This window comes from Barbus barbus (genome assembly GCF_936440315.1).
Source record: "Barbus barbus genome assembly, chromosome: 32".
Taxonomy (NCBI): Eukaryota; Metazoa; Chordata; class Actinopteri; order Cypriniformes; family Cyprinidae; genus Barbus; species Barbus barbus.
In genome coordinates, this window is record NC_136760.1 from 21,172,126 (window position 1) to 21,193,737 (window position 21,612).

General features: G+C 38.2%; 1 protein-coding gene across 3 annotated transcripts in view; it reads left to right on the top strand.

Moving 5' to 3' along the window:
• rbfox3a (RNA binding fox-1 homolog 3a) overlaps nucleotides 1–21,612 on the top strand; it is a gene marked incomplete at its 3' end in the record, with an annotated part of 435,124 nt that overhangs the window by 368,335 nt on the left and 45,177 nt on the right. The gene's annotated exons all lie outside the window — the stretch shown is intronic.

The window sequence follows — 21,612 nt, forward strand, 5'->3', positions numbered from 1 at the left end:
GATGTATTTAGCAATGTCTGAAAATGAGGTATTTGTGCCTGCGTGCACTTCTTTCCACCCTGCTCTTCCTGTTTCAGCACTTTTATACCACCAGAGGACAACTGGTCAAATTAGCGCTAATTAGCTTTTAGCGTAGCTCCTAAGTACAGAGATGTAATGCTTTGCCAAGTTATCATTGTACGGCGTGCTTAATAAGGTTATTAATAAAGGATTTGAGACTAAACCACACTTTGTTGTCTTGTGTCAATGTTTCAAAGGTGACGCCGTTCTGAGGTCAGTCTGAGACAGTATGGCGCGGTTCAGGGGTGAGTTTACCGCCACGCAAAAACATTGTGCAAGCCACACTGATGTTGCAACGCAGTAAACTCCTATTGCTGACGCTGTCCTTGGATCTGCAGTCTTTTCATGTGATGCTGGTCCCATTGCTATAAATAGCGGAAAAGCGCTAGTTTACAGCTATAGGCTCCGGAGCTGTTTCTTACCTGCCGGTGACAGGGCTTAGGAGGAAGGGGAAATGGGGCCAGTGTTTCACCCACCCCCCCATCACTCGCTCCACTGCGGGCATTGGTATGGACCGCATGACTTTTCCCCATAATGAAATATTCACAGGTCACTGCTTCCCTGAGAAATGATGGGGATCAGTCAATTGCTTTTCAGCCAGTAATTTTCTCCTCCTTCAGAGCCCCTCTGCCATGTTGACAGTCATTAGTGGCAGAGGAAGGCTGGATCGAACCACAAGCGCTGCACTTTCTACTGACAGCAGCTAGCGTTTAGAGTCTGTCTCAGCCGTTCCCCCTCGCCGTCTCCCTTCCCTCGTTCTTTTCCATTTTGTACCTTTGCAATTACCCTTTTCCTTATTTATCGCCATGATTTCCCCACGCATCCTTCAGAATCTCTTTGAAAAGTGTCTCTCCGAGGACATCGGACGGCGTTAACATATGTAAGCTGGGTTTAATTCATGTAGTCTCCGCTGGCTCCTCTGCCGGCACTTGTTTCTATCTGTTAAAAAATTCAGAGCGGCTATAGATTTAGCACAAGATGGAATAGCTAATGACGGCGAAAGAGGCTCTTCCCAGCATCTATGCAAATGCAGCCGTAACCTTCTCATCACTTTTACGATGTAATGAGATAGCGGAAGATGAATTTCCATCTCTGCTTATATTTGGCAAGTCTCTGCTTAAATCTGTAATTTGTTACATCCCGACTTAATTATGAGACTTTGTGAACATCCAAAACCTTCTCTTTTTTTCGCCCTCCGCAAGAAAAGTGCAGTGCGTCTGACTGCACTTATGAATCTAAGGCTTGTTTGTGAGGTTTGTCGCACTAAGTTTCTGATGAAATGAAACTTGTTGGCTTTCGTAATTGTAGTCATCAATAATTTTTTGAAAGCCCGCCTCCAAAGCCCCACGCGGGTCAGTCTGGCGTCTGTTTATATGATAAGGTTAGCAAAAAAAAGACAACGGGGAAAAATTGTAAGGGGGAAAAAAGTTTAACAAAGCATATTTTCCTCTTTCATGACTGCGATTGACCTTTAAGGATATATCTGACATGATGAATCGTCCCGAGTGGAGCGACAGGCTTGGTTCCTTATTAACCAGCTGTGGTCAAAGGAGATAGGGACATCCTTTAAAGGCATGTGCTATGCTCCATATTAGTGTTCAAAATACAAAATACAAAAAAAAAAAAACACTCTCTGGTGCAATTGCGCCAACGTCAGCAGTCCCGACCTCTGTTGAATTCCCATTAGTGGCTGAGGGAATGATAGACGGCCTCCCTGCTCTCCATCTCCTCTGCACACTCAATTAAAAGCTGACCTTCAACCCCATGGAGCTTCTGAGATCTGTCCCTGCATATCTGCATCACGGCATGGACGCGGGACAGGTGGGAGAGGGGTGCTCATACAGCGTGTGTTTGGCTTCTAGTCGCTCTTTCTGTCTCCTCCTTTGTTATCTCTGGGTTCCGAGGGCATTGCCATCCCCCCGTCACCCCCTCCTACCCGGAGTAAGGAAGGTGCCTAGAGCAGTGTAGCGGTTGTTCGATAGCGGCATCGATAAGAGCTGGCAAGGTCTTGGATCAGGGAATGCTGGGAAACAGACAGCGCTAGGCTCTCTCCTCTCGTAGTGAACAGATAAGCGCTCTCCAGAAATCACAATCAGGAGAGAAAAAAAATACAATCCTCCCCTGTGCAGCGTGGCTCAGTGAGTGTAATCTATATACTCAGCTTGAAAAGAAAACACGGATTTCCCTGGAAGCCCAGACCCTTTCAACTCAGCCGACTCTGATAAGACTGTTGTACCTCAGACTACAACACATTCAATTTAATATCAATAAGAAAACTGCATTTCCAAATCAAAGACACTGTAAGTGTACTTCTTTTTTCCCCTTTCCCATCCTTTTGTGCTTATGAAAGATTCATGCTGAACTTAAGATGCAAGTCCAACACAAGTGTGTCAGCTTTTGTTATTTTCTTTTATAACCAGAGGTTTTAGTAACTGAAGTGCTTTTCATTCAGAATCTTTGTAGATTGTCTTATTGTTGTTGTTTGTGTCTGTGTGCTGTTTTGTTTGTTTGTTTTGTTTTACTTTGTTTTTTTGTTTTGACTACTTCTTATATTAGCGTTATTGCATTAGTGCATCTGCATCTGGTGTGATTGCTCGGTAAGTGCAGTTCAATTGAGTAAGTGTGAACGCTGCTTCCGAACCCTGGTGTGCACCAAACAAGAGTTGAACAACAGAGTTTGTTTGGAAGCGGACCAAGACCCATCTTTTTAGCAGTCTCGATCCACTTCCAAACAAACTCTGGTGCAGTTTGAATGAAATATGAACACAACATGGACCAAATATTTCTAAACGAACCAAAAACAGGATATAATACGGTGGCCGAGAGAGCTCAACGTGCTGCAAATAGAAAAAACACCTGCAAATTAAGAAAACAACTTCGTCAATTTTACAGTACATGCGCTGCAAATGCTCGCAACACGACCAAACAAAGAAACGCGCTGCAAATAAAATTCTTTATGTGGTTGTGTTGTGGGCATTTGCAGCACCTGCTGTCAAATTGATGAAGATGTTTTCTTGATTTTCTGGTGCTTTTTCTATTTGCATGTGTTTTCTGAAGTTGCAGCGCGTTGAGCTCTCTCGGCCACCGTAATATAATGATAAGATGCGAAAATATGTGATATGATTTGACAATGCGGAACAAGTGGTGTATCCAAAGCAAAATAAGCAGAGGGCAAACGTTAAGTAACAAGGAGGTAAAATGCCTTTTATGATCTCTTTGTGAGTTTGCAGGTGGTAAAAATAAAATTATACATACATGCAACAATGAGCACGCTTAGTCCAGCAGACGGCATTAGGTGTATTCGATGTTATTATGTGAAGAGCATCGGTGAATGGGTACTTTGATGGCATACACTGATTGGTCTGCACTGCACCACTTTAAGTTGAATACACCTATTGTTTGGGGTGTTCGGTAAGTTCCGTCATGAAATATACATCATTTAACATGACCAATCAGGTTGTGAACGTATGACTATGCCTTTAGATTCGGTATCTTTATGATACCGAAAAGTAAAATAAAGATCAAAAGTGTGAACACTAAGCCGACCAGGTCCGGACCAAACAAACCAGGAGAACCAAACTACAAGTGTGAATGCACCCTTAAACTCACCACAAAACTGTTTCAAATTTAGAAAATATAAATACTTGGAAAAAAAAACATGATCTTATTGACTTAAAATAACTATTTTAAAGAGATCAGATTCACTCAAAATTGCATATTTTGTCATTGTTTACTCACATACAAGTTTTAAATCTGTATGCAAAGATATATTGAAGACTATGTTTTTGCTCATATGTTAGTCAAAACGTTGTAGTTATAGTATAGACCTCATTCATTTTCATTTATGGAAAATAATAATAATAATTATTATTATTATTATAAATAAATCCTCTTGATGAAGGAAAATCATAAAAGTTTGAAATGACGTGTGAGCAAATAATTTCTTGGTGAACAAAGTGAAATTAATAAAGGTGTTAGTCTACCCATTTTCTTCTTCTTCTTCTTCTTCTTCTTCTTCTTCTTTTTTTTTTTTTTTTGATAGTACTTGTCCATTTGCCATATTTGCAGAAATTAGGCATTAAGTAGTAGTGGTAGTTGTGTTTGTGTGTGTTTCATAGAGAGAGATGCAGTATGACCAAGTGCAGGATTGTGCATAGACCCACCTGCCTGTATACATAATAGATTTAGATATGCATGTACTGTAGGTGCTTTCTGTCTTTGAACGCTTCAGTGGTTTTTTTCACAGCTGTCTGTTGGGAATTTGGATTGCCTTAAGGAAAACGAGATCAGGCTAGTAATAAACTAATCTGGGGAAAAATCGGGAGGTGGCAAAGGACTTTTAAACCCTGTCATTTGAACCCCGCTTACCTGAGCCAGGCTCTCAGCTTCACTGAGCCATTGATCTGCATGGATTGGTGCAAACCAGACATTGAGACCAGGTGCCTGGCCGCTTGATCCAGTTAAAACATTTAAACTGGAGTGAATCGTTCCTCCCCTTACCTCCAGTCTCCTCCACTCAACGTTGGTGATTAGTTTAGCTTCGACTTTCTTTTGGCTTCTCTTTTTATCAGTGTAGCCTGGGTGTCACTTTGTTTTAAAAAGTGGTGGTGACAGTCGCACTGGTAGTTTGGCAGATGTTTTGTGCCGATGGGCTGGTTGTGACGCATATTTATAATATTAAGCGTGGTATGATTTGCAAATTCAATTTCTGTGTTGATACACTTCAGTTAAAGTGGATACAGCAAAAACTCCCTACCATAAATGACACAAATGCAATTAAATATAGCAGTGTTGCTGGCGTATTCCACAAATGCATTTTTTATAAGTGCAAATCCCATATTATGTGTTAATATTATTAAGATAAACTAAATTTAGCTTGAAAGGTATCTTCTTTTTAAGCACATTGAATATTTGTTTCCCTCCTTTAATCATGCAGCAATATCATAAAATATCAATTTACTATTTAACAAATGTATTTTTTAGTAATTTGCCATTTTTAACAAATGAGAGAGGGAGTATATATAATTTTATATATAAGGTTTTGTTTATTTAAACTTTATTGCTGCATAAAATTCATAGTTTCAGTCCTGCAAAATTTGAAAACCTCATAGAAAATTAATAAGAGTCGAAACAGCTCATATACTCATATAATATTTAACTCTTGAGGTTAGCGATCATCGTTTTCTGAAGGTTAAGCACCTTCTTTTGCTGAGCATTTGTTGAAAAAAAGAAAGGTTTCAGGCCTGTTTTTTGTGGAGCTATCTTTGCCAGCTGTCTTTGCCATCAACATTTTAACACTAGTATTCAAATAAAACGATGGATATACTTGTCAGTTGTCACACATAACTTTGACTGGAAAAAGAAATGATGGTTTAGGTACCAATGATTGCAGGCACTCTGTCACTGCTTCTCCATATTTTTCTCTCATACCATCCCTCCAGTAGTAGAGGAAAGAGTCAGCTTTGGGCCATCTGAGAGCCCTGGAACCCTATGAATAATGCACCATTGTTATCACGCTGCAGCCAGTTCCCTTTTACAATGAAACGGTCTTAAAGCATGAAAGATTTACCAGCTTGTCTCCATTAAAGAGGTAGCCACGGCCCTGCCGGCGACTCTCCATGCCCGGGAATCACCTTTAATAAGGACCGGGGGCCAGAGAGAGTGAGCTAGAAGAGGAAGGTGAAAGAGCGGGAGAGGTACAAACAGGCTGGAGAGGGAAGAAAGATTTCGAGAGAGAGGGAGGTAGAAGCAGTATTCACCAATTCCATTCTTCATAACATCTTTAGAGCATGAAATACACGTGTGAAGAAACTCCAACAGATTTTTTTAGGTCAAACATCACACACATCCTACAGTCTCACATGACCAAACTCTACAGGGGCCATCAGATGTTAAAATGAAGACAAACTTCACATAGATATCTAAATGATACTAGGAAAACAACTCTGATGAGACAAATATGAGAGAGACATATGGAAGAATCGGCTCACTCTGTAATGCAGAGAAAACTTTACACCTAGCAGAGTTATTGAGGGAACAAATAAATTGATTCACTATGCTAATATCCTAGACAAAACAACAGGGAGTTTGTACAGCATGTTTTCAAGCTTCAGTTCAATAGCAGACAGAAATCTGTACGTCAACCTTTGTGTTTAAGATCAACATGGCTGGTCAGAATATATTTTATTTAATTTTTTAATGGTATTTATCTATTTATTTATTCATTATATATATATATATATATATATATATATATATATATATATATAAAATCTTAATATATTATAAAATTTTATAATATAAAGAGAGACACATTTGTCTGCATCTTTTGATTCCCTCTTTGTTTTTCAACAGTGTTCCAAACCAGCCTAGCCCAGAATGGAAATTCATGCTGGTCTCAGCTGGTCTTCTCAGCAGGGACTTCCTCAATACTGACAAGCTTATAGCTTTCTTTGGGTGTTTTCAGGAGCGCTGAAGTTAATGCGGTTAATAAGCAGCATAAGTGCATCGATGATCGTCCTCCAAATTACACCTCATCAGCAGCTCCCTGTCCAGCTATAAACTGGACGCACGCTTTTTAATCAGATACATATAACTATTAACCATCACCGTTCAGCGCAGCGGCCATGTTTGACAGATCCCTATCAATGTATTGATCTCCAGCTCTTCTGTTCTCTCCATTCACAGAGACGAGTGGGTAATCGAGACTGTCGGTCATGCTTCTCTTTCAAACAGCCATCATTCCATCCATCGGTTACTGCTCTGTCCATCCATTCAGCTCTCGTTCACACGACTTCTGTACAATTGTTTTGCTGGAGGAAGTTTTCGAATGGTGGATTTAGTTAGTCACCGCTTTCATTAAGAAGATGAGATTCATGGATCATTAGTATTGATAGCTTATGCCTCTTTCCTCTGCGTTCTGAAACAAGAGCAATAATGCAATACAGATAACAAAGACATTTTTAATGTACATTCGGAAAATGTGCTTTGACTGGTTGCAGTCTCTTTAGTAAAAATCTCTATACTTAGAATCGATAAGCAATTTAATTAGCTTCAGCTGTCCTGCGATGCTCGTGTTTGTTTTCTCTTTCGTGATGGAAAGAGTGAGAGAATGAATAGAGGGAAAGAAAAGAAGGGCCGAAAGGAAAGATGTAATTGTGAGACTGTGACAATGTCAGTGAAAAAGAGAGCGTAAGACATCAAGGGTGCAAACAAAGCCGCATGATGTAGCGCAGAAACGGACCAGAGACAAGCAGATAGACGGGGAGCCGTGAGACGGTGAGCACTGTGGCCTTTGCTGTCTGTGAAGAGTGTGTCAGTGGCTTTGTGATGAGCCCTGATTGGATCCGGCACTGTGTCTGATTTACATATGTTTGCCATTGTTACTGGGGTTAGTGAATATCATGTAGCAGGTCTAGTGGGAGCTGCGACCAGCCCGAGTGAAGACTTGCCCGGAATTACAAGCAGCTCTGCTTCGCTCGCTCCCGTTTCATCCCTTCAATACTCTCAAACGCTGATCTCTCCCTATCTATCTCTCAGCTTTCCTCTGCTGCTTTTCATCTCTCTCTGCTTCAAGAATATCTGTGGTTCTTTGTATATAGTGCTCGCTCTCTGGTTTCTTCTCTCTGGTTTTCTCTTGTTCTCTCTCTCTCTGTGGTCTCTGGTCTGGATCTAGGGGTCTACTGCTTTCTTTCTCAGGGTCAGGTTTCCAGAACCTCTGGTCAGTGTTTGTGGAGTGTGTGTGTGTGTGTGTGTGCGCCAGGGAACATTGGCTGATCGCTACTCAGTCAGCTGTTAAATTAGATTCCTCTGCATGTCCTTTAGCACAATGCAGGCAAGACAAGAACCAGTAACACACACACACACACACACACTCATCAGACTCAAAAGTGCATCATGACCAACCAGAGCACTGGGAAAGCAAAATTCATGTTCACAGGCAATTATAACATTAATAACATTTGGCAAGATGTGACCAAAGTGTTTAGGGAAAAACAAAACAATAATCATAATAATAGTTAATTATTTAATTGTAAGATGGATTAGTCTGGGGTTTGGGGACAGTTTTTTATTATTATTATTCTTTAATTCAGCAAGGAAGTATTAAATTGATCAGAAATGATTACTAGTAAAGACATTTATGATGTTACAAACAAAAATTTCCAACCAATGTTGGTCCTACTATTATTTAAAGAATTCTGGAAATAAATGTATCACTGTATCCACATAGATATTAATCAGCGCATCTGTTTTCAACATTGATAATAATAAGAACTGTTTCTTGAGCACCAAATTGGCATATTAAAATGATTTTTGAAGGATCATGTGACACTGAAGACTGGAAATTCAACTTTGTCATCATAACCACAAAATCAGTCATAAGTAGCACGGGTATATTTGTAGCAATAGCCAACAATACATTATATGGGTCAAAATTATTGATTTTTCTTTTATGGCAAAAATCATTAGGATATTAAGTGAATATTATGTTCTATGAATATATTTTGTAAAATTCCTACCATAAATATATCAAAACTTAATTTTTGATATAGTAATATCAAAATTGTAATATGCATTGCTAAGAACTTGTTTTGGACAAATTTAAAGGTGATTTTCTCGGTATTTTGATATTTTGCACCCTCAGATTCAAATAGTTGTATCTCAGCCTTAATATTGTCCTATCCTAACAAACCATACATCAGTTTATTTATTCAGCTTTCAGATGATGTATAAATCTCAATTTTGAAATTGACCCTTATGACTGGTTTTGTGGTCCAGGGTCACAAATTTTCTATAAAAGATTCTAAAAATATAATGTTATTTTAAACTGTAATTTTTAACGATACAGTTTTACTTTGTAAAACAGTTATACTTTTGATTAAAATAAATGGAATGTAGGTTAAAAAATTAAATAAAATAAATCTTGCTGACCCCAAAAATGTAACGGTGTGTATATGTATAAATATACAGTATAACAGACAGTTTGAGTATAGTGTGCAATGAGACCCAGGTCATGAATCAATTTTTTTCTATCTTGACAGGAATTGATCACTATAGATTTTTGTTGGAAGATAACAATACAGACATTTTCTGGATATTGGAAGGAAAAATCTGTATGCCTTTCATGTTGAAAAACCTTTTTTAATAATTATAGTAACATATCAAAGATTCCATGTTTTGGAAGTTGCATTCAAAATCTGTTTAGGTGAAAATTTCTGAAAGTGTTTGTTTCCTTCAGGTCATGCAATACTGGTCTTGAAGACACTGGACTTGTTTACTTCAACAGTTTAGTCATCTGATGGCAGAATGATGTGAACTTTGAGACAGTTTCAAAGCCAGAAGTTCTTATTACTCCATGCCCTGCCATTGATACCAATTTAGTGTTCTAGGACAGTTCATCCCCTGCGGTGTAGCACACTCCGTCTCATGATCTGAGTCCATCAGATCCACTTCACGTCAGGAGTATAATGCCTGCAAATATCTGGCTTCTTTATTGCGAGCGATTTCTTGTACGGCAGAACGGCATCTGATATCGCCGAGGTGAGCTGAAGACGGCTCGCGGCATCATGTTGAATCCCACGTCGGTACAGACGATGTTTTTGCCTCTTGTTCTACAGTTCAATTACAGAGTTACTCAAACACTGCAGCGATGAGCGCTGTAAGAAATTTCAATCAGCCAGAGGAACAAACACAAGCTTGCAGCAAGTTACGATTAGAACAGAGCTATGCTGGATTTTCAGCGGGAGAATGTAATTTCATTAAGGGATAATGCCTGAAATGCGATTCACATCGTTAATTTTGAGCCATACTATGATTATGTGCATGCAAATAAGCCTATATGCATGTATGGGATTTTTTTAAGCAGAATTGAACAGATTTTCCTCTAAAATGGGCACAGAAAATGCATGAGGGCTGCAGATTTTGTCTGGGTCTGTATGAGCAATAATGTCACTTCAGAAGTGATGTATGCTGATGTCATTCACTGAAGCAGTTTCTTCTCTTTCACACACACACACCTCACAGGGGTAACAGACAGCCTAATGGTCCCTGAATAAAATAATATTCCAGCTGACAGGCCATAGGACAGCCCTAATTAATAAAAGTTATTAAAACTGTTGTCAAGGGACAAAACGAATTAGAGCGGTATCATGAAGCCGCTCAGGTAGAGGCTGGGAATAGTAGGTCAGATGAAGGAAGAAAGACAAAGAAAGATGGACAAAGCTGCGTCTAGACTAGACATAGAGTTCAGCCAAATGTTTGCATGTGTTTGCGTTCAAATATGTGTATAATGTGAAGCCATGTTGATGGGGCAAAACAAATGTGACAGTGGAATTATAAGCATGTCAAGATGACAGATACAGACATGCTGATGAGCCTTACGCTCTCATTTCTCTTCTGCACTACCCCCTTTTTTCCACTTTTTGTCCATGTTCCAATTTAACCTTCATGCTCTGTTGAAATTGACTGTTGTTTTTATGTTTGGTGTCGCAAATGATACTTATAGAATAATGATAGTAAATTTTAGATTGGCTCGGTAAAAAAAATGGTGCTATGTAGCACTAAAAGTGGTTCTTTGGCTCGTAATCATAGGGGAACCTCTTTTGGTGCTGTATAGCACCAAATCTTGGTGATTCAGTGGTTCTTCAGCGGTTCTTTGGCATGACTGAGGGGCTATATAGCACCGCTACCATATACAGAACATGTTAAGCACCAAAAGTGGTTCCCCTATGATTACAAGCCATAGCACCTTTTATTTTATTTTATTTAGAGTGTTTGACCTAATCAAAAGTAGACAGATCTTAATAAAGGGATAGTTCACCCCCCAAAAAATTAAAATGGTCATTATTTACATTTACCTGTATGAGTTTCTTTCTTCTGCTGGACACAGAATATATTTTTAAGAATGCTGGTAACCAAACAGCTGACATTAGCTATCGACTTACATTGTATTTTTTCCATACTATGAAAGTCAATGGCTACCGTCAACTTGAACTGTCCTTTTATCCTTCTCTCTGAGAACCCAAACATGAGTAATATCTTCAAAAATCTATTTTTCATAGAGGGCCTTTGAAATCAAGTCAAAATTTTGCAAGTTGTAATAAGATTTGCCAAAGTCATTAACCTGATAGTTCAATGTTAAGTTTGAGATATTAAAATGAAAGCCTCTGAGGCCCCAAACAGAACATGAAGGTTACAGCCAGCGTCAGCAGGATGTCATCACTAAACCTGAGCCGAACTCTCTCGTTTCCTTCTCTCCAGGTTTTATCATGGATTCCTGAAAGTGTATTATTTACTTGCACTAGGCAGCTTTTGTGTTTTCTGTTTTATTAGAGATGAGAAGAACAAATTTTCGAGTCTTTTAAATGAGTTTGTTTCTCATTCCGCGCAGTGGGCACAGGGAGCAATCGGCCCCGAGAGTCTATGATTAGAGCAAGCTTAAGAATTTTTGAATGAGCAAATGGGAAAGGAGAAAGCAGAGAGCAATGAAAATGGTGTGATTTGTCTAATTAAAATGGATCCTACTAGACTGCCGATATTTTTGTTTACTGACTAAATGTCTGCTGTGTTTTGGGAAAATCATCCCCCAGTGTCTCCCTGCATCTGAAGTCTGGAGATAACCATCAATATTAACCATAGCAAAAGAAGATGTGCTTCCTGTTAATCGCAGCATATGTGTGTATGTTACACTTTTATTCATTAGAACTCCCACAATCTGGACAAAATGGGGTGGTTCTTGTTTTTTTAAAACATACGGGAAAACCTGATGTTAATACAGAACCATCATGTACTTCTTTTGATTTAATATCCCAGATTTTTTGCTTTTATTGGAGTTCAAAGAATATAAAAGCAGCTTATTTATATATTACCATCCACACTAGCTCCGAGGGAGGAATATATGAGAAATAGTTGTTTAATGCTTTTGAAGTGCCCCCCCCTTCCCTGTATTAGTCTTTGACTGGGAGCTTTAGGGGGCCTAGAGACATGTGCTCGGGTCCTGCGGGTGCAATGCTACGTCCTTACTGTTCACCTACTGGGATATAGAGAGGCAGTGCTGTCTTTAATGTTGAATGTCTGCATATCTAAGATGTTCTCTTGTGCACATCACCACAGGGCTTTACAGAGAGAAATCTATAAGAATGTGCTGTATGTTTATGTACGGCTTTGTGGACATGCATGTGCGGGGAGTTGTTTCTCTGCTTATAATGTCCCTCATCATTTTTGTCTTAACCAACCACGACAAGGCATTTTATGTCATTTGTGATGTTGCTTCTGTTTTACATAACTGAATCTATCTATCTATCTATCTATCTATCTATCTATCTATCTATCTATCTATCTATCTATCTATCTATCTATCTATCTATCTATCTATCTATCTATCTATCTATCTATCTATCTATCTATCTATCTACCTACCTACCTACCTACCTACCTACACCCATCCACCCACCCACCCATCAATCAATCATGTATCCATCAATCCATCTTAGAATTCTATTCATCTAATGTGCTATCTGTCTGTCTGTCTGTCTGTCTGTCTGTATTTTAGAAAACATATCAGAAGTGTTATTGTTTTAACCATAAATCTCTTTAAATTTTGTTAGATTAATACTTGAAACTTTACAAAAACTACATGCCAATTAGATAAGTAAACGTTAGAAAAGTTATCTTAAACAGTTTTCTTTCTCGATTTGTTGTTTTAATAAAGTTTAGTTAGTTTTATTATCTTTTTAGCAATAACATTTTCCTCTGGTACACATTATTAGGTCAGTGTTAGACATCTCAGAGAGATACAGTTACATAAGGAAACAATTCTCACTCTCCAAACTTAACAGCTACTTCTCCACTGTGCCTGCTCTTCTCTCGAATGCAGCAGACCTTTGGGCTTCTGTTGATCCCAAGTCCCGTCTGCCGTTTGCATGGGAAATCACTCACACATCTCACACTCCTGTCACCACAGAGGATTTTATCATCTGGAAAAAAACAATAGCATTCCTACGTGGCTGTGCTCACCATTTTAAAACACGCACACAGAGACCACTGCTCTCTCACAGTGCTAAATTTCACCCTTCAAACCTGCTTTGTGTCACGGTGTTACAACTAGGAGAGACAGACACACCACAGCAGCTCTCATTCTTACGCTTGAGTTCACACACACTCAGTAAGGAGTGCTAGTGGTGTGTGTGTGTGTGTGACTGTGTAGTAAAAAGGAGAATGAATGCATTGGGGTAATGGCTGGGAGGGGGGAAATGGACCCTATGACTCATAGATTAAAATAGATTACGTCTGCGAATAAGAGGGGGGATCCTAGCTATACCCAAACAAACACGCGAATGGTAACACAGCCTCTCACAAGGTCTGTGCCCAAAGCACTCAGGGGCACCAGGAAGGACCTGTGCTTGGCCGACGCGATACAAGCAGAAGCCTAGCCTTGGAAATGATTTCCTAAGTACGCTTGGGAGGAGTTTTTCAATCCAATTTGCACCAGCAGAGTGCTTCTCAGTAATCAGACTGGAGGCGTGGCACGAGGCCTGCAGCTATGGAAGCTCTCCACTGAGAGCAGATCGATACCGGCTGGCCCCGGCCGGCCCAAATTCACCCTTCACTCAATTTCAGTTTCAATTTCAAAGTACTTTATTGGGATGATTGTTTTGCATACAATATTGCCAAAGCATCAATATACACCAAAGAGGTGGCTGTAATAGTAATAAACATGACATTAAAATGTTATTATTTTAATATTTGTATTTTATACAGTATTTATTTCTTACCTCATTGGCAAGTTGTTGTTGTTGTTGTTGTTTTTAACCATAAATCTCATACAGTTTTGTTAGATTAATACTTGAAATAATTAAAAAAAAAAAAAAAAAAAATTGCCAATGAGATAAGGAAAATAAACCTTAGAAAAGTAATTACGTTTTTCTAATAAATTTATTTTAATATACTTTTTCCTTAAATAGAATATATTTTATCAATTGCATTTTACTCTCGTGCACATATTTATTTAACTCGAATGTTTTCTGTTTCATATACTGCTCTTTTAAATGTTTTATTTGTCAAAGAATCCTGAAAAAAATGTATCACGCTTTCCACAAAAATGGGCAGAAGCACAACTGTTTTGATAATAATATTTATATTAATATTACATTTTTCTTGAGCACTTTAGAAAATACAGGCACAATGGCTGCTGAAAATTCAACCTTTCTGTGACAGGAATAAATTATTATATTGCCATATAATAATAATAATTTAAAAAATAATAATAATATATATATATATATATATATATATATATATATATATATATATATATATATATACTTTTGTATATATACTTTTGTATATTTTTTATAATATTTGTATGTCTTTTTTCCACACAGTTATATTACTTTTATACTGCCTGTCGTAAACATGCTCAGACGTGATATTATTATTCTTTCCTTCAGGCTTTTTTCCCATTAATTTCGAAATATGTAACTTTGATGTGTGTACAATGTGTGTGTTTGAGGCAATAGATTCATATGAAAATGTCCTGTTTTGTTCTGTGGTCAGATTAGTGTAGTTCTTGATGTAACGGCGTCTTCTATCCTCTCTGGTCCGGTGACAGTCACTTACACGCCTGTCCAACTCACTCGCAAAACATCTCAAACTTCAAGCGGAGCTGTGAGCATCCGTGATCTGCTCCACTGAGGATTTTTATTCCTTCCCGTGTTTGTGTCACGCTTTCGCAAGCGTTTGCCAACAGTGTTGATCAAAAATTGCATAAGGCCTCCCTTTGAAACTGATGAAAGGTCTTGAGTTATTGGCAATGTTGGGCTCCATTCGTCTTGCAACCTGTAGAGTGGCTGTTTGTGGTCCCGGTGGTAAGGCTAAGGGTTAAATCCTGGCTTGAATGACTAGGATGTCCCACTCACTCTCTCCATTGGGAAGGAAATAAATTCATTTAGCGAGCATTGGCTGGGGCTCTGAGGCTGGCGGAGGGTGGAGGAATAGGGGTTGGGGGTGGATAATACCATTTAGCTCATCGCAGAAATCATTTACGGGCGCAATTTGACGACAAGGATCGAGGGATGTTTTTAGTGTGGCATGGCTTCAGTCATATTGATGGAGATCTTTCTCTCTCCTTCTTCGGTTCTCTCTCACACTCGCTCTCTCGTTTCTGTCTTCCACATTTATAAGCTATCGGAGTCTCATTCTACAGAACGATGTGGAAAGGGCACTGATTAAATAAAAGCTGCCGCAGTGAAGGGCTGTATTAAATATCAATTTCTGATTTAAGTTTATCAAAAACAAAACCACATAGCGAGTGATTTTTCTCCGCTCCATGGCCCCGCGTCATTCTCAGTTCAGTCTCGCAGTCTGCCTCTGTAAGATGAAGGATGAACGGTTTGTTTTGGCTTCAAGCCTGTATGTATTTCCTGTGTGGTTTGGCACTGGCCATTTTTAAATCATGTCGGGTTTGACTGTATGATGGAGGCTGAGAGGTATGTGAACAGAATTTGTGTTATTCAGTGTGTGGACTCCTGTAGGAATATTAAATGTGTGATAAGACACAGAGAGGTCAGCTCTCTGATGTTACAGCTGTTCCCTCTCACCCAGTGCATAATGGGAGCTGTCCGTGGTGCTGAAGGCTCTACAGCGCTGCTGTAATGTACAGTAGAGTTGGACAAAATCAGAATTTAAGAATTGACTCTTTCCCAGTTTGAATTCATGAACTTTCAATTGTAAATGAACTTTGAATTGACAGAAATAGAAACGTAAACTGAAATTCAAAGAATTTTAAAATGATTAGCCTATGTCTGTCTGGTTTCAGTTTAAAAGAAAATAAGATATCTAGTTGTCAGTCTCTCTGTCTATTTAAACTTTATTTATTTTTACTTTTCTGTTCAAGCTTTAAAAAATACACATTGAGAAATTAATGTTATTATTTTTTATAATTAATGGATTTATTAATATTAAATGTTAAAATGTTAATTTTAATCATGTCTTATAATGTTGTTTTTTAGGACACTTAGTTTAACAAGAAATATACATTTATGAATTAAATGATTGTTAAATAAATGTATATTTGAGAAAATGTCATTAAAGTATTAATTAATCATTTATAGAATTATTTTAAATAACATTTTTTAATATTGTTGTCTGTTTGTTTTTTATGTTTAAACTTTTATTTGACTCCTTTTCTAGGTTTAAAAAATATCCAATTATAATATTATATTATATTTTTATAATCTATTTATCTATCTATCTATCTGTCTTGCCTTATAACCGTCAAACTTCAAGGCTTTTAAAATGTTTCAAACAAGCTTATCACAGCAACATTCAAAGTTTATCTTGACAAACTTTCCTTTTCAAGTTAAATATAAGATATATTATTACAAACCATAATATTAAATACAAGACTTGGCTGTTACTGGATTATCTTAAATTCTGCATTTGTAATTTCAAGTAAATTAACATTGGAATTTCTGCATTTAAAAGGCTTCTCAACTGAATCAAGCACCCGAGTTCTGAAGAACTCTTTCAACTGACTTCAGACATTTCACCACAACTTTTCTCTCTCATCTGTCTCTTTCATCTCTCCGTAACCTCACATCATGTAGTGGTCACTCTCTGACCGCTGTGATGACGGACAGTCCCAGAGGTTTGGTTTTACCGCACATCCTCTCGGCGTCTGTGGTGGAGTATGGTACAAGCTCAGGTCATCACTCAAGCTCTCTGTGACCGCAGGCGGCTCTAATGGGAGCTAATCGGGCGTCAGCTCTCTTAGGTCATTTTCGCTTAACCTTCCAGAAAAAAAAAACAAAAACGTAATGCACATAGAAGCAACAAAAAAAACATAGACCAGGCAGGTTTAGAGACCAAACACCTTCAGCACAGGTGTAAAACGGAGAAAACAAAGCACATTATGTTGTTTGCAGGTGCAAGAGCCGGAAAAAACACGTCGAAAATGCGAGGCTGGATTACTGACTGTTTCTTCCACCTCATAGCCCTCCAGATGCAAAGGAAGCTGCTCTCTATCCTTCATCTTATCTTTGGAAAATGTGGCTTACTCGTCCATTTAGCTCGCTGAATATTTCATAGCGTGAAGTCAACACACACGGCAATAATAAGGTGATTTCAAGCGAAAGCCATTTCCGGCACACTTTATGGGCGTGTGAGCACCTCACCCGGACCCCCCCCCATCACTACCACTACCTTGCTTTCTGCCCACATCCCAAGATAGAGTGAAGACGACCCCTCCCTGTCAGGCTTATCTACTGTGTTTCAGGCTGCTGGACAGACCTCACCCCCATTGGTGTTTTGAGACGGGGGGCTGCATCAATACTGCTTAATGTTTTAGTGAATTACAATATCCACCCCAGGCTATGGGCTGCCTCGCTCTTTTTCCTCTGTCTAACTTGGAGAGAGTCAGACACAGCCTGGGTGGTGCAACTTGAGGAGTCGGATGAAAGCAAGAGATGCAGAGTTAGATGGATGGACACATAGACAGAGAGAGACAAACTTCCACATCTAATCAATAGAACACCCGCACTTGTCAAAACTTGAGTTCGGCGCCCCACGTAACTGAAGGTGCATGTATGGGCTTGTGTGTTTGTGTATCAAACTGTACATGTTTCATCAAAACGGAACTGTACATCGATACTTAGCACACCACGTGTTGCGTCAGCGTCTCGGTTTGAGCTTCTGGAACTTCGAGACACTTGTAAGAAAGTGCAAACACATAGAAAGAACTGAGAAGTAATAAAATCCCGGCTTCCTTATTCCTCACTCCTTCTTACCCCTCCACGCCTGTCCGTCGTGCGTTCGGCCACGGAAGAGTGCGTTTTTCATTTGGATAATGGAGCATTGACTCTAATTGAGAGGACAGCCTCATTTGTTTGCCAACATGTCAATGGCCGGGCCTCTCATTGTTTCCACTACATTTACATTAATGCATTTCTCCCCACTTCTATTAAAATGCATCCCCCCCCAGCCAAAGCTGCTGCTGCTGCTGCTGCCTAATGCTGCTTAGTCAGTGAAAAAAGGTTAATAACAATCAAGCAGAAATGGGAAAGAAAGGCTCTGTGTTTCCTTCTCTTCATTGGCCTTTTGTAATGGACAGCGGTTGAAAAGGCAGAGGAGACCAAATTCTGCTGAGATTTTCTCTTTTTGTAATTTTATTTATAGGCTTTTTAGCCCATATTATAGAACAATTGAGAAAGAAAGGATAGTTGAGAGAATGGGATTGGGAAATGACCGTAGGATGTACTGAAACATGAATGCTCAAGAGCCAACAGCTCTCAAGCACCACAGATTTATATATATTTTTAATTGTATTAATTTGAAGCATTCTTTTATAAGCATTTTTAATATTTTAATTTTTCTAAATTAATTTAATACTAGATTACACTAATATCTTTTCATTATTTTAATAATTTTGTTATCCTTTTATATAAACATGTTATTTCAATGTTTTTAATATTAATATAATATTTAATATTTTTACTCTTACATTTTTATACATAAACCTTTATACATATTTATTTTTTTTTAAAAGAAAGAATTAGACTTTTTTTTCTCTCAATTTCAATTACTTTTAATTCTACTTCATTAAATAAAAATGCCATTCTTCATTCTGTTTTCTTTCTCAATTCATATTGACTTCAGATTCAGGAATATTATTGAATATTATTCCAAACAAGAAGTCGTTTGTGTCCAGGGGTGCCTGATGTTTTATTTTTTTAAGCTCATCAGATTTTGATTAATTAAGGAGCAGGCACAGTAAGGGCAAGAGAGATCCCATTACCCAGAGGTTGGTTAAAGGAGCTGTTATTGCCTCTTTTTGCCATGAGCTCTCAGGACAGGGTCAAACTCCAAGGTCCTAAATTTGTATAAGATTAATACGTTGATATGAGTCCCTCGGGGGACAAGATTCAGACATGTACAATACACAAACACACATTTACAGAAAAACACACAATACACTTTGTACGGATGACCCAGTTGCACCTGTGCTGACAACAGCACTCTGCCCCAGAGAGTAGCCCTAATCTGTCATAACACACACACACACATCAGTGTTTTACCGTTGAGATTAGCCAGGTCATCTGTCATTATACACACACACAGCCCTTGCACATCAACACACTAACACACCTGCATTATGTCCAAATGAATACTTCTCATCATCTCACAATACACATATCTGTAGTATCAATGAAACACTTTAATGTGCACAAACATTGTTTTGCAGACCAAAACAAAATGAAAATTAGACTTTCTTTGTGACTTTTATGTCTGTTACAGTTGATTTTTTATATGATTTACTCTTTTATATCAAATTCTATTATTTTATAAAAAATATGAATATTATTTTATATACTAATAACTTTCTGAAAAAGTTAAAATCCCCTCTGTCCCATCCAAACTTCCTGTCTGAACAGGAAATACGCCAACTCCGGACAGAATACTGAAATCAAGCAGCTTTTCTCATTGGGCCTTTAAGCTGCACTTCAAGAACAATCACTAAGACAGTCTCCACTAGCACAAATGATGACACCTGTCAGAGGAAAAGAGAAAAATGACGCGCTGCCACATCCTAATGTTCGCTGATAAGATTAGAAAACATTGTGTTCTTCGGTGACTCAAAGCGAACGGGAAAGCAACAGAGTAAAGAATCTCATTTGCATCCTCTTCAATTGAGAGAAATGGATGAGAAGAAAGAAAAAGCACATTCATTTACATGCTGACACACAGAGTGAAAGAAAGACACCTCTTCACACAGAGACCCAAATGAGGGGGTAGATACTCATTTAATTCCAGCACAGAGACAGAGAGCGAGAGAAAGCACGTAAGTGAGACAGAATGAGTGAAACAGAGGGAGGTGAATATGAGGGAAAAGACGAGAGAGGCCGTGAAAAGGGGAAACAGCAGCTTGTATTAGAAACCTGTAATTTAAATCAAAGGTTATAATCAAAAATTTATCAGTTAATTGATCTCGCACATGCTGCTTGCCAAGAGAGCAATTTAGAACCCTGTCGCTCGGGCTGCAAATCTATCGAGCGCTGCTCTATAAAGTAAGTTTGTTGCCTTGTAATGATCAAGCAGTCCTCTAATGTTCTCTGAGAGCTGGTATGATAGGGCCCAGACAAAGCCATTCAGCAGCCGGGACCCCATGCGTCTCAGATGCTGCTGCTTTTCTTTGATAAGACAAAGAAAAATCATGCCGCAGAAGGAACAGTACACCCAAATATTACAACTCTGTAATCATTTACTCACCCTTATCTTGTAGCAAATTTGTATGCTTTTTTCTTCTACTGAACACAAAAGGAGAATTTTGATGAATAATTTTTTTCCGTATTTTTAAGCTCCAAAAGTCCTGTAAGTTTTTAGATAGACAACACATAAATGTTGTTATTCTTTGATAAACTTTTCTTCTGAAGATTATTGAGTGAGCTGAACTTGAGAACGTAATCAGTCCAAATCATTTAAAAGAACGAGTCGTTTACCGATCTAATTCTCAGGTTCAACTCACTGATTCAGAGGAGCTCTGGAGTTCTGGAGGTCAGAATTATCAGCAAATAATCTAAACTTTGCTTTGTTCCTCTCATTATATGTTGTATGGCATTAGAAGACTTTGAACACAGAGCACAAGTAATTTGGACTACATTTGTGACCCTGGACCACAAAACCAGTCATAAGTGTCAATTTTTCAAAATGAGTTTTCTAATTTTTCTGAAAGCTGAATAAATAAGCTTTCCATTGATGTATGGTTTGTTAGGACAGATAGGACAATATTTGGCCAAGATACAACTATTTGAAAATCTATAATCTGAGGGAAATACTGAGAAAATCGCCTTTAAAGTTGTCTAAATAAAGTCCTTTGCTATGCATATTACTGATCAAAAATTAAGTGTTGATATATTTACAGTAGGAAATTCATTAAATATGTTCATGGAACATGATCTTTATTTAATATTCTAATGATTTTTTGGCATAAATAAAAATTGATCATTTTGACCCATACAATGTATTTTTGGCTATTGATACAAATATTGCCCAGCGACTTAAGACTGTTTTGTAGTCCAGAGTCACATTTATGGTGTTATCATGCTGGTGTTTGATTATTTTTGAAGTTTGAATGATGTTCAGTAGCTACTATGAACTGTTTATGTGTAAAAAATATTTGAAGGTTTTTCAATATTTCCTCTTTTAACACTTAATACATTTGAATATCAGGTGAAAAGTGTATCGGGGAATATTCCTTTTGCCAGCAAGAACAGGGATCTAAATCAGCACTTGGATTTAATCACTATTAATTTTAATATCTGAGGCTTATCATGGTGTATGATTTAGGTTCAGATTGTCAGGTGGAGTAGTTGCTCTGCAAGTTGTTCAGCCGTTATCATGGAATTAGGTCCCATTCTCTTCTCTCATGTGTTATCTCGACTCAGGCATACAGGGCTCTTGTGATGATCGCTCATGTCACATCTCATTGCAGGCATTGTGCCTTGAAGAGCCAGAAAATCAGGATTAGTATGATATATGTAAGAATAAACTAATAAAATC